Source organism: Dermacentor variabilis, chromosome 5, assembly GCF_050947875.1.
Source record: "Dermacentor variabilis isolate Ectoservices chromosome 5, ASM5094787v1, whole genome shotgun sequence".
Taxonomy (NCBI): Eukaryota; Metazoa; Arthropoda; class Arachnida; order Ixodida; family Ixodidae; genus Dermacentor; species Dermacentor variabilis.
Genome location: NC_134572.1, coordinates 153,549,238 through 153,563,576, shown reverse-complemented (window position 1 = coordinate 153,563,576; position 14,339 = coordinate 153,549,238). Strand labels below are relative to the sequence as shown.

The following is a 14,339-nucleotide window of genomic DNA, read 5'->3' as shown; positions in this document are numbered from 1 at the left end:
AGGTAAGTAGCTCGTATAGTAGCTCGTATAAGTAGCTCGGGTAAGTAGCTCGTATAGCGGGTAAGTAGCGAGTAGGTCGGTTCCCGACCGACATACCCGCGCGAACTTCAAAGTGATCATCACAATTCTTTTGCTTTAGATGAGGTGCCATCAGTTTTCTATCTGTGTACAAATTACACAGAAGCGGAGGGACAACAATTGAGTATCGCGTAAGTGCTGTCTTGAGTATCTCTGGCGGACAGTGCACACTCTAGCCTTACAGGCGAGGAGTGCATTCAACAGGCAGCAGTATTCACAATCTGGAGTCTTGTGTACACGTTGCTCATTATTCTATATTTTCTCTTTCCAATGAACAAATGCAGTGAAACATCGTGGTTCGCGTCTACTGGAGAAGGAAGGGCTTTTCATACTTTTTCTCTCCGGCATAAATATGGAGTGCAAGCCCGACGCTCAAGATCCGTGAGAAGCTGCACAGGCCTTACAAATTACACGCAGAATCCCCGGTGGGATTATCCTTAATGATGCGTATGTCCTACTATTCACCTGCTGTTTCGCCGTCTTATGCTGTTATGTGTGCTGATATTCTGAGAAACATCGTCAAAGAATCTGACACGGAGACGCGTGATTACAACCCTGAAGTACTTACATAGACCACCATAAGACGACAAAGAAGAGGTGAGCATTAGCAATGTTCACTCATGTGATATGATGGTGTGTTTGGATGATGCCGCTTCTTCATGGAAGACAAGCGCTGGTAGATGTTTGATGTAGTACATGATATAATTGAACGGTATCACGTTTGGTAGACCCCGTACGTAGACGTCATCGATGACACTTTCTCCTCTGGATGCGAGCAATTATCAGCCGTGATCAACCTTGCTTTCGCACCAGCGGCGTATGGCGTGGCTGCACGACCTACCTTGAAAGTGACCTACGAAGGAGGAACGGGAGTACCGAGTGCTGATAGCTTCGTGTGCAATGTGTTCTCGCCCCTTGGTTCGCGTTGAAGCGAGAGGCATCATGAAGGTGAATTCATTCGTTATTGCGGGCCCTATCATGAAAGCGATGATCTTGCGCGACGGATTTACAGGAGGACGGACGAGAGGACGGGTTTTTTGTTGGGTAGGCGTAGAAATACTTACGTATTTAAAATTCCATGCACAATTTTGCTAGGTCACGTTCGCAGGTGCGTTGCCATAGGCAACCACATTGGCCGGCCCTGCCGGGTATTTTGGAAAGAAGTAATCAAATGTACTTCAAAAACAGGAAGATTGCTCGAAAAGCATTTCTAGTTGCCAAAGGTTTAAATATGCAAATATTTCAAGAAAGAACTGAAACAGGCCTTCACAGTCACTGTAACATCAATGCCTCTGATTAATATTCATATGCCAAAAGTCTGCCCTGCCATACGGCCCTGCCATACGGAAATAGACATTTACCTAAATTCCTGTTTCTTTATACAGGAATAGAGATAAGTCCTCTTGCCCATAACTATATCGCAAAAGCAAACTTCTTTTAGTAAACTGTTCGAAAATATTCAGAAAAAACTTACTTCTGGCAAGTCTTCAATAGTTACGCGGCCCATCATCAGGATGACGCTAATTACAACAGCAAGTCCCAAAGTATTCATATTTCCTTCAAGAGCGTAACAAAAATTGCAGTTTGATAGCGTACGGCTATTCTTATATGCTGAACACATTTGCGCTTGTATATATGTATATGCACGTTGTAGAAAAAAAAACTGCCTAAGAACGCTTTTGTGGCTGTTATGCTTTGTCAGTAAGTTCGCATAAATATATGTAACTTGAGAAAAAAACCCTTTTTCTGCGGAAAACAGTATATAGCAAAGAAGTAATTCATTTTTCGCAAGTATTAAATCGCACACATATCAATCGTTCACAAACATGTCTTATTCCATTCTTCCTCCTCATCATCAGCCAACTCATATCCACGGCAGGATGAAGGCCTCTCCCTGCGATGTCCAATTACCCCTGTCCTGCGCCCGCAGGACAGGGGTAAATAGCGCCCGCAAATTTCCTAATTTCGTCACTCCATCTAGTCTTTTGCCTTCCTCTACTGCGCTTCCCTTCTCTTGGTACCCATTCTGTTACGCTAATGGTCCAACGGTTATCTAGCCTGCGCAATACATGACCTGCCCAGCGCCATTTTCTTTCTCTTAATGTCCATTAGAATATAGTCTATGCCCGTTTGCTCTCTGATCTAAACTGCTCTCTTTCTGTCTCTTAAAGTTATGCCTAGCATTATTCGTTCCATCTCTCTTTGCGCTGTCCTTAACTTGTTCTCAAGTTTCTTTCTCAGCCTCCAAGTCTCTGCGCCGTATGTCAGCACCGGTAAAATTCACTGATTATGTACTTTCCTTTTCAACGATAACGGTAAGCTCCCATTCAGGAGCTCCCGATGTCTGCCGTATGCGATCCAACTCATTTTTAATCTTCTGTGAATTTCCTTCTCACGGTCCGGGTTCCCTGTGATTAGTTGACCTAGGTAAACGTACTCCTCCACAGACTCTAGAGGCTGACTTCCGATCTAGAACTCTTGTTCCCTTGCTAGGTTATTTATCATTATCTTTGTCTTGTGCATATTAACCTTCGGTCCCACGCTTACACTCTGCCTGTTAAGGTCCTCAATCATTTATTGCAACTCGTCTGCATTGTTGCTGAATAGAACTATGTCATCGCAAACCGTGTGTTGTTGAGGCATTCGCCGTCGACCTTTAGTCCTAAGCCTTCCCAGTTTAATAGCTTGAATACTTCTAAGCATGCAGTGAATAGAATTGGAGAGATTGTGTCTCTTTGTGGGACCCCTTTCTTTATAGGTATCTTCCTGCTTTTATTTTATAGAATTCAGGTGGCTTTGGGATCTCTGTAGATATTTTCTAGTGTATTTAAGTAAGCGGTCTGTACTCCTTCATTATGCAATGCATCTGTGACTGCTGGTATCTCTATATGACCAAAATGTTTCTTTTTCGTAATCTATGAAAACCATATAAAGTGATTTATTGTATTTGCGGGTTTCTCTATAACCTGGCTCATGACATGGATGTGATCGACTGTAGAGTGACCTTTCCTGAAGCCAGCCTGCTCCTTTGGTTGACTAAATTCCAGTGTTGCCCTTATTCTACTGGCGATTATTTTGATAAATATTTTATATAATACTGGTAGTAAGCTAATGAGCCTACAATTTTTTAGCTCTTTAACGTCGCCCTTTTTGTGGATTAGTATAACGTTTGCATGCTTCCAGTTTTCTGGGACCTTTGCAGTCGATAGACACTTCGTGTAGAGAGCCGCCAGTTTGCCCAGCATTATGTCTCCCCCATGTTTGATCAAATCGACTATTATTTCATCCTCTCCTGCCACTTTTCTCCGTTTCATGCCTTGCAATGCCTTCCTGACCTCATTTCTAGTTATAGGAGGAGTTAGTTAATTATTATAATTCGATGAAATTACCTTTAGAATATAGCGCAATTTCTGTATTCGAGCAATATTTTTCAAAGAGTCTAGCCATACTTCCTCACGAAATTGAAATGCGCGATCGAAGAATTCGGAAGATCCACTAGTTGTTCTTTTCCAATAAGAAACTTAAAGCAATTATTGCAAATAACAATTGGCAGCTGGTACGTTCGAAAGCATTTCCCCTTGGAACGTATTCTCAGAATAGCACCAGTATCTTGAAATTTATTCCCAAAGTGTGAAGGAAATACATTGGTGTTCCTCCAATGCGTGAAGAGGCACATTATTCAATAAGGTAACTAGCGAAACAGTGCTTCTTACCGTAAGTTTAACGGCGGCTATCTCAAAGCCGGTTGCACTTCGGAATTTCTGCAAATTTTGCCCAAGCATTGCAAACTCTATGACTAATTCTGACATCTTTGCTTGGAAAAGACTGCAACTGGCAAAAACTGTGATTAGCTTAAAACATGCCACACTAATAATTGTATTCTAAAACACAACTACAGGTATACAATACTTCTGTTTGCGCCACGCGATTTCTACAAAAAATTGCAGTGTAACCCCCGTACTATTCTCGGAGCTGCTTCACCCCCAATGGATTCTTTCTCTGTTGAACACACACGTTGTATAGTTGCAGCGAGTTTTAAAAAAGCAAGTGAGCATTTTATTTACTTCCAATATTTTATTTTATTTTACAGAGAGAAACCATCCTGGAAGTACGCGGCAGCGTAATGTAATCAGCGAGTAAGCCATCCTACCCATGCAGCAGCGTTACAGTGAAACACCCGGAAGAAAACATAAAGCTACTTGAGAAAATTATTTTTAATATACCATAGTGTAAAAACACGAGTAAAAACCAAATTACGGCACCCTCCAATACAACCGCAAGAGATGATATTGATAGGCACTAATAGTATAGCGCTCAGATAAAAAAAAGGAAAAGTTATGAAGAGCAACTTGATGAGGATCACCAATACTGGGGACGAACAACAGGTGTCGTGGAAAATGTGAAATAACAGTTGGGTAAAGGTTTGTTGTCGGAGACGTTGTTATCAACAGCTCGCAAACGTTTCTGTGGTTCTATTCTAACTGGACTGCTCCATGTTAGGGTAGAAGAGTATTCCATAATGGCTCACATGAAATTACAACGTGCAATCTTCAAAATTTCTCTTAGCTGAATGGCAAACCGGAAGCGCGACAGAAAAAAAGTCGACTCGCCATCCAGGCCCTGCCAAAGTGGATGTCCAGCGAAGCTGTTCGAAAGCCACCCTACAACTGCTGAAGGGGGGTATGTAAAACTATATTGATGGTTTGGATGCTTGTTTTGGGCTTGTCTCTATGGAAACATATGCTGTCCTGTGTGTTGTATGGATGATTTCCGCGAATGTATGCACTGTTTCCTTCACTTTGCTGGATGCTTAAGCCGCTGGCTTACGGAGAGAATGAAACATTAAATTTTTTGCTTGCTTAAGGGGAAATGAGCAATTGATAATGATGATGATGATGATTATAGTAGTGATCATTATTATTATTATTATTATTATTATTATTATTATTATTATTATTATTATTATTATTATTATTATTATTATTATTATTATTATTATTATTATTATTATTATTATTATTTCTGTTTACGGGCGGACACGAAAACTGCCGATTACCGAAAGGCTAACAGCTTCGCTGTAAGAAAGTTCCGCCCGGAGGCAAAGAAATATGCATTCACCTCTAACGCGGTGCCTCAAAATCGGAAGAAAAAATGAGTCCACTTCCCCAAAGTTAAGTCATCAACACAGACGTCTTACAGTAAAACTGTTCGACAACTATTAGTTATCAAACAAATGGCTTACCGCTTTCATGTCCTCAATAGTAGCCCCATTAGTCATCAAAATGATGCAGGTAATGAGGGCAAGTGGAAGAGTATTCATATTCGCTTGAAGACTTTCGCACAACTCGGGATTCAGACGCGTATCTTCACCCTTATATATGGAACACGCTTATACACAGCTTTGCGCTATATACAAATACACGTAAAACCGTGTTTGTGAGCTAATCAGCTTTATCAGTAAGTTCGCGGGAGGAATGTGAGCGTGACTTCAAACAAGGCCTCTGTGCCTTCGAAAGATCTGTATTTTTTATTTTTTTATTTTTTGTTTTCTCAAGCAAGGACGTGCATGGTTGTGGCGGAAAAACAAGGTGAAAAAAGCTGCAGAGCAAGCAGCTTGAAGGACCCCAGGTTCCGTTTACAATGGCAGTAGCAGAGCAGGTGGAAAACGTGTCATAGCGCATATTGTCTATAACAAAGAACTGATCCATTTATAGTAAGACAGGTACATAAGAAATGGCGTATATTTTCCTCCTCCGGAAGCATGTTTTGTGGATCATAATGTTACGGTGATGTTGGGGGTATAGAGGATTGTATTTACAATATATGTATGTATATATGAGCCAGATTAGTTAAGATTGCTAACCACAGACAACACGCAGCTGCCAGCGTCCCGCGATCTTCTCCCTCTCTTCTTTCATACTTCCGCATCAGGAACCCCGAGTGGTGAAGCGCCGTCTCGGCGCATGGTAGGCGAAGAATGGCGAGCGAAGTCTGCCTTCAGCCGCGAAATATGGACGAAGTCAACAGGCGTCGCATTTGAGGATGCATCAAACTGTAGCGGGGCGATCTCGTAGTTTAGGCCGTTAACTTGACGTGGGATATCATAAGACTCTGTGTAACGAGAGAGAAGCTTCTGGGAGAAGCCAACGCGACGACATGGTGACCAAAGGAGCTCCCAAGCACCTGACGCGAACTAAGCATCGTGATGGCGCCGGTCATAACGTTCTTTTTGTATATGCTGACAGGCTAATGAACGCGATCGGGTGACTTGAAGTGCCATGTGAGCACGATCGATGATTTCATTAGCCTACTCAGTGGCAACACGTGGCACAGAAGGAAGGAGGGTGTCAAATGGTAATGTGGGGTGGCGACCATACAAAAAATAAAAGGGTGAATACCTTGTGTCATGTCGGGATGAGTTATATGCAAACGTCACCTAGGCCAGCGTGGCATCCCAGTCGCGGTGATTGTTGTAGACGTACATCGTCAGCATCTCTGTGATTGTTCGGGTGAGACGTTCCGTGAGACCATTCGTTTCTGGTTGGTAAGCGGTGGACAGCTTGTGCTGAGTGGCACAAGAGCGGAGGAGGTCGTCGACAACTCGAGACAAGAATGAGCGGCCGCTGTTTGTAAGTAACTGTCGAGGTGCACCGTGGTGAAAAATGACGTCCTGCATGAGAAAATCGGCGACGTCTATTGCGCAACTAGTCGGCAACGTCTTTGTTATCGCGTACCGTGTGGCGTAGTCAGTAGCGATGGCGACCCACTTATTCCCTCTTGTCGTCGTCGGAAAATGGCCAAGCAGGTCAAGTCCTACGCAAAAGCACTGTTCACAGGGAACTTCAATTGGATGGAGTCGTCCGACAGGTGGCAAGGGAGGTTTCTTCCGGCGCTGACAGAATTTGCACGTTGGGACATAACGACGCACGGAGCGGTAGGGACCCGGCCAGAAGAAGCGGCGTCGTACATGGTCGTCTGTACGCAAAACGATAAGGTGTCCCGCCGTCGGTGCATCGTGAAGTGGTTCGAGAGTGACTGATCGCAGATGAGGAGGAAAGACAAGGAGCGACTCAGGGCCGTCAGGGATGATATTGCGGCAGTAGAGGATGCCATCGTGCGGAACGAACATGCGTCACGTGGCGTCAATGCTGCCACATTGCACTCCGGCGATGAAGGATTCGTCGCGTTGTTGTTCAGCGCGCATGTCGGTCGTGTCAGTAAAAGCCATCACGCAGGTCACCGGATCATGCGCAGGAGGCTAAGGGGGATCCACGGTGTGACGAGAGACGCAGTCAGCGTGCTTGTGCAGATGTTCACACTTAGAGCTCACAACAAACGAAAATTCCTAGAGCCGCAAAGCCCAGCGACCAAGCCGTCCTGTCGGGTCCCGGAGGGAAGACAGCCAGCAGGTTGCGTGGCGGTCTGTAACGACCGAAAACATGCGGCCGTAAAAATATAACCAGAACAGGGCGACACCCCAATCTAAAGCTAAGTAATTTCTCTCTAATGGAGTAATTTCTCTCGGCAGGTGACAGAAGGCGGCTAGCTTAATGTATCACGCACTCGGTACCCGTCTGTTGTTGCGCGAGAACAGCTCCGATGCCATGGCCACTTGTGTCAGTGTGGACTTCTCTCGGTGCAGATGTGTCTAAGTGGGCAAGTATTGGAGAAGTGGTCAGAAATCTGATGAGAGCGGCGAACGCGTGAGCCTGCTCCGGACCCATGAGAATGGCGTGTTCTTCTTTAGAATATTTGTAAAGGGCCGAGCAACGTCGGCGAAGTTTTTGACGAAACGGCGAAAGTAAGAACACAGGCCGATGAAGCAGCGCACGTCAGAAGCAGAGCGTGGCATAGAGAAACTGCGTACGGCGCGAACTTTTTCCGGATCAGGTTGGGCACCCGGTGCGTAAACGAGGTGTCCAAACACGGTAATCTGACGGGGCCCGAATTGGCACTTCCTGGATTTCAGTTGGAGGCCAATTTTTCGGAAGACCGCAAGATTGCAGCGAGTCGGGTAAGATGGCTGCAGAACGTGTGAGAAAAACCCAGTAACGTCGTCAAGGTAAAGACAGGTGGTCCATTTGTAGCTTCGACGAAGAGAGTCTATCATATGTTCAAATGTCGCAGGAGCACTGCATAGGCCAAAGCGCATGATTTTCAAATGATATAAGCCATCCGGCGTGATAAGGGCCGTCTTCTCGCGGTCCATTTCATCAACTGAAATCTGCCAGTAGCCGGATCGAAGATCGGTGGACGAGAAATATTTACCTCCGTGCAAGCAGCCCAAGGCGTCATCGATGCGTGGTAGCGGGTAGACGTCTTTTCGCGTGATCTTCTTTATGTGGTGATAATTGACGCAAGAACACCAGGTACCATCTTTCTTTTTCACAAGGACGACAGGCGAAGCCCAACGACAGGCTGATGGCTAGATGATCTCTTTGCGGAGCATTTTGTCCACTTCTGATTGGATGACTCGATGTTTAGCATGCGATACACGATAGGGACGCCGACGAATAGGATTCGTATCTCCAGTGTTTATACGGTGGCTAACAACAGATGTTTTGCTTAAAGGCCTGTCGCCCAAATCAAAGACGTCACTGTACGGTACAAGCAGGAGACGTATGTCCATGGCCAGTGCAGAGGCGAGGTCAGGTGCAATCTTTTTCGCGAAGTCATGTGTTAAGGAACCGGAGCTATGAGTTGCAATTGGTACTAATAAACTACTCTCGGCATTCAGACTCTCAATATTATATTCGGAACCACTGGGAACACTGGTCAAGAACATGGCAGCCGGAGTCACTTGAGGGCACAGGCTGAATTTCAGAAGTGGTAGAAGGACGTCGTTATTAGTAACCGTGACCAGCGTATGTGGAACAGCAAAGTTCCGTTTCAAAACAAGTCGCTGATGGGGCGAAGCACATATTCTCCACCAGGAACCTGTGGCTGGGCGGTCAAACTCACATAGGTAACGGCCTCGAGTGACAGACAAGTGCGGTGGGGCGGTGCTCGAAGCATCGATGATTTGAGGCAGTTCTAGCTGAAGGACGCTGGTCGCGCAGTCGATGAGAGCAGAGTGAATGGATAAAAAGTCCAATCCAATGATAACGTCGTCAGTGCAGTTGTCGATCACAGCAAATAGAACAGAAGTAGGGCGGCCGGCTATACTTAAACGCGCAGCACACATCCCAAGAACAACCAGCACGCGGCCGTCAGCCACACGAAGCAGTAAGTCAGGTGCTGGGGTGAGGACCTTTTTTAAACGTCTACGTAAGCTAGCACTGATCACAGATACGTGGACTCCACTGTCGACGAGTGCTTGGACAGGTACGCCGTCTATTTTAACGTGAATTACACTTCTCCTTGTGGGCACAGAGAGAGGACTTGCTGCAGTAATTGGCAATGCAGCAGCACCTCCGAGGGCGGCATTTCTTTGTTTTCTGGTACAGTGCGGCCAAATGGCACAGGGGACGAAAGGCGACGTCGCTGCGGCGAATGGGAAGATTGACGATGTGTTTGCGGTGAACGAGACTAGTGTCCGCGCGGTGATGGTGAGCGGCTGTACCATGTGTTCCGAGGAAAGTTGTCGACGCTGTTAGACTCGGCGGTGGGCGAAACATTGCGGACATTTTCATCAAAATGGCTCAGGTTGGTTGGCGTGCGAGGTTTTGAGGGCCATAAATTTCGGCAGTATCGGGCGACATGACCAATGCGACGACAGGTGACACATATCGGCTGGTCGTCCGCAGTTCTCAGCTCAGTCGGGTTGCGATAACGCGGGGAGAAGCGCCGGGGTGGAGCGAAAATAGGCGATGGGCGTTCGTTCGCTCTGGGTTCGGTTCCAGCATACACAGACTGTAAACGAATGTTTTCAAGTTCCTGGCGAACGATGGCTTGTACGAGGGGAACGGGAAATGTGGTAGCATGAGGGCTGCATGAACAGAAAGCTGCGGGCGCCATCGCATCCATTTCGCATCTAACGATTCGTGCCACGTCCTCTGATGGCGACACATGCTGCTGTGCGGGTTGATCTTCTTCACATATCGGCGTTGAGGCAGTATTGGAAAATCTGGCGAATGGTTGTGAGACGTGTCGGCTTTTGGCATGCTCGAATTGTCAGAGGTCTTTAATGATTGCATCAACTGTAGAGCAGCTCTTGCACATGGGCAGATTAAACTCGTCGTCAGCAACGCCCTTAAGCACGTTCCCGACCTTCTCAGTTTCTGGCATGTCATGATCGGCTTTACGACAAAGTGCCAGCACGCCCTGGATGTACGAGACATAGGACTCCATGGGGAATTGAGCACGGAAGCGCAGTTCCTGCTTTGCGGCAATTTTACGGCCAGCTGGTTGGCAAACAACTCTGTCAATTTCTGTTTGCATTGGTCCCAGCTGGTTAGCTCTTCTTCGTGGTTTTCGTACCACACCTTTGCCGTGCCTCTTAGGTACAACGACAGGTTAGCTAGCATAAGCGTAGGGTCCATCTGTTGATTCCGCTCACGCGTTCGTACATGGTCACCCACTCTTCAACGTCGGCGCCATCGGTCCCGCAGAAAGTTCCAAGATTCTTGGGTTGCACAACGACAACCGAAGGTGACAGCGACGTAGCGTGCGACAATGAGGTAGGAAGCGGCAAAGGCGTTGATGCCGAGTGCTCACCATCAATCATGGTGCGAACGGTGATGCGACATCCACAGCGTAGCTCCGTTTTCAGCTGTGGTACCCAGTACCTTTGACCAATAGGTTACGGGGATGTTGGGACTATAGAAGATTGCATTTCCGATATGTATATATATATATATATATATATATATATATATGTATATATGTGTGTGTGTGTGTGTGTGTGTGTGTGTGTGTGTGTGTGTGTGTGTGTTTGTGTGTTGTTACGTGTGGAAAGGCACAGACGAAATAAGCTATTTACAGGCTATTTACACTGAAGCCAGACAGCCAGGCCGACACCCGCTCGCGCCAAGGGCACAGACTCACGTCGTCGTCGTTCTCGCGCCGGCTCGTCCCTTGAGCATCGCTCAAGGGACGAGCCTCCGTCTATATATAAATATAAATATATATATATATATATATATATATATATATATATATATATATATATATATATATATATATATATATATATATATATATATATATATACTAAATGTGTCAGAGTAGTTAAGACGGCTGACCACCAACGACTCGCACCAGCGAGCGTCCCATGATCTTCAACTTCCTCTCTTCTTTCATCCTTCCGTAACAATATAAAATAATACTGCCTGTAGCCAATGGCGGGGAGACGAAGAAGAAGTCGACTAGTGCGGACGCTTTGACATGAGCTCTAGCTTTCCTCATTGTTCTCGAGTTGTTCTCCCTACGAGACCGGGCGACTTATGTCTTTATCGACGTGGCACGTCAAGAGGACTCTGCTGGACTCTGCGGACTCTGCGAGCATTTGAAACTCGGCGAGGGCAGATTTAGGCCTACTCCCGCGCATGTAGGACTTTGAATCCATGATGAACGTTGTGGAAGGAGAAGAGATTACTCAAGAAGAGGCATGTGACACGGGATGGAAGGTGGCGTACGGCCGCCGGCCCGCCAGGCACAAGGAAGAATATTCTTCAGCTCAAGACGGTGGAAATACAAGTAGCAGACAGAGGGAAGGCGGCCGCACCTCAGCACCACGCGATACCACGCGATGCGATGCGAGGCGTCACCGCTGATTCGAGGCTCCCTTGACTGTCGAGGGACACTTTTCATATCATTGTCAGACCGCGCGACGGCCTGAGTGTAAACAAGGTCAGTAAAACAGGCTCTGAGCAAGCCTTGGCCATTGCGGCATCCTTGACTCAGGCCGCAATCGAAGAGGATGCGATGTGTCCCAATGGATTTCAGTACATTTTTGGGGTATTTACTCTTGACAAGAAAAACGCGGATGCATAAGCCCTAGTGCAGCAAATCAAGCTCGTTGTAGGCACGTTTGGCGTGGCGGCGTACCTGGCCCCACCCGAGAATACGTGTAGAGGAATCACAAGAGGGGTCGACGTGGAAGTCAGCGAGGCTCAACTCAGAGTGAGAATTGTAAATCATCGGAATCCGGGCGCTTTGGAGGCCGGGCGGATCAAGAACATTACAGCGGTAGTGGTGCTTGCCGATGGAATGAGGGTGCCCAACTACGTGGCACGCGGCGCAAGCATATTTCGTGGCACGGTCTGCCGACGCCACACAGAAGTCTGCTACGGGTGCGGAGGACTGGGACACCGGACTGACGCGTCTCCCAACCCGGGAACCAAGGGGTGTGGCACCTCCGGCAAACGACCGCCGGTGGGAGATCACCAGTGTGATCCGAAATGCACGTTGTGCGTGGCCCGCACCCCACAGTGGCCAAAGAGTACAGGGACAAATTTCAAGTTCAATATATCCTCAGAAGAATATGGTGGCAGCGGCGTCGACGCAACGAGCAGCTGCAGCTTGGAACCGACGCCGTCACGGCGGGTGGCAGGAGCCCCTCGCGTATGCCAGCTGCGCAGGAGCACAGCACCGAGAGAAGGCGCTCTTGCACGCCAGCTGTGCGGAAGCGCGGCGCAATCAGGCAGCGCTCTAGATCAAGGGGGCGCTCGGTGTCCAGCGTGAGAATGCAGGAGGAGCCTACCTGGACAGATCGTGTCAAAGGGAAGACGAAGAAGGAGCTACAGAGTCCCACGGAGTAAACGCGGTCGGCTTTGCCGGAGCATGGTAATAGGTCGCACGTGGACGCATCACTTAAAGAAGTAAGGATCTCAGAGAGGAGGTACGCCGACATATACCCCGCGTAGGACTTACTAAAGCAAAGCGTAAGGTCCCATTCCTAACTACGAGAGCGACTTGGGAACGTCTGAGGGAGAGGCCCAGCAAAGAAAGACGTTGGAGGAACTACTTAGGATAAGTAAAGAAAATCAGAAAAGCGTGAAGCGTTTAGCCCGAAGAGTGGAAAAAGGCGGCGATTAAGGCCAGAGCCAATGTCCGCGCTTAAAGCAAGGCAGTGAATCACTCCGAGGTCGCTCCGCGTTATGCACCGGCACAAACAAGAGGGAGGTACTGAACAGTTACTTTTGAATGCGGCCGCGGATAGATACCTCCCTATAGGGCCGTCGCAGATCGAGTGCGCGACGGTAGAGGAGCTCGACGTGCCCTTCACAGAATTCGAGTAGGGCGGTACCCTACAATTTAAACAGCAGATCGGCTCCGGGTACGGATAAAGTTTCTAACAGGTTATTACGAAACCTGGACGATAAGGCATTGGAACTACTAATTAAGCAGGTCAACAGGGTATGGGAGACAGGACATGTGCCTGGCGGGTGGAGGTCGGCTATGGGGACACTCATCTCTAAATCAGGAAAACCCCTTCATTTGGACAACTTGAGGCTAATATCATTAAACTCGTGCACAGGCAAGGTAGCGGAGCACACGATCTTGAACAGTGTTTCCGGGTACGTAGAGCGCAGAGACCTCTCCCCCACATGGTTGGCCTATCGACGCAGGATGTTAAGCTAATGGTAAGGAAGCAAATCATTGATAGTGGCACCCGCGACAAGAGAGGGATTTCGCCCTGGATCACACTAAGGCATTCGACACAGTATTACATCGATACATTCAGTAGGCCACGGCCGGGATAGGCCTGGGAGTCAAATTCCAGGCCTTTGTCAGGCCCTTTTTCATGAATAGAACTGCTACTATTCAGATGGGGCATATTCGGTCGAGCGTGTACGGAGTGGGGACTCGGGGTACCCCTCATGGATCAGTCATCTCGCCGCTGCTGTTCAATATACAGTCTTGAAGGGTCTTTGAAACAGGGTGGGCGGCCTCCAGGGCATAGGTCACGCACTTTACGCAGATGACATCACGATCTGATGCTCAGGGGGTCCCCTAGCCGAAATGGAGCAAGCTCTACAAGCGGCCTTGGACGAGACGGAGGCTTACCTCGCGGACACGGGTCTCAAGCTGTCTACGAGTAAGTCAGAGCGGTTACTTTACAGACGTGCAAGGCAAGGGGTTAGGGTTCTGACACCCCTCAACCAGCTACCCGTGGTATTATTCACGAATAATGGGCAGAAAATTCCTAGAGTCGACTCAGTTAAGATCCTACGCCTGCTGATAGACGCGAGGGGCTGTAATGCCAGAAAAATTAACCACGTTACAGCCAAGACGGAGAATATGTTGCGGTTAATCGCTAGGGTATGCAACGAAAGAAGGTGTTAGGTGAAGACAAGATCCTTCGGATGTGCAACGCG

General features: G+C 47.6%; 1 long non-coding RNA gene across 1 annotated transcript in view; it reads right to left on the bottom strand.

Moving 5' to 3' along the window:
• LOC142583259 (uncharacterized) overlaps window positions 1-5,566 on the bottom strand; it is a 278,491-nt gene extending 272,925 nt beyond the window's left edge. The window contains exon 1 of the long non-coding RNA XR_012828583.1: window positions 5,321-5,566. This is a non-coding gene — a long non-coding RNA (uncharacterized LOC142583259). The remainder of the gene's footprint in view (window positions 1-5,320) is intronic.
• Window positions 5,567-14,339: the final 8,773 nt, after the last annotated feature.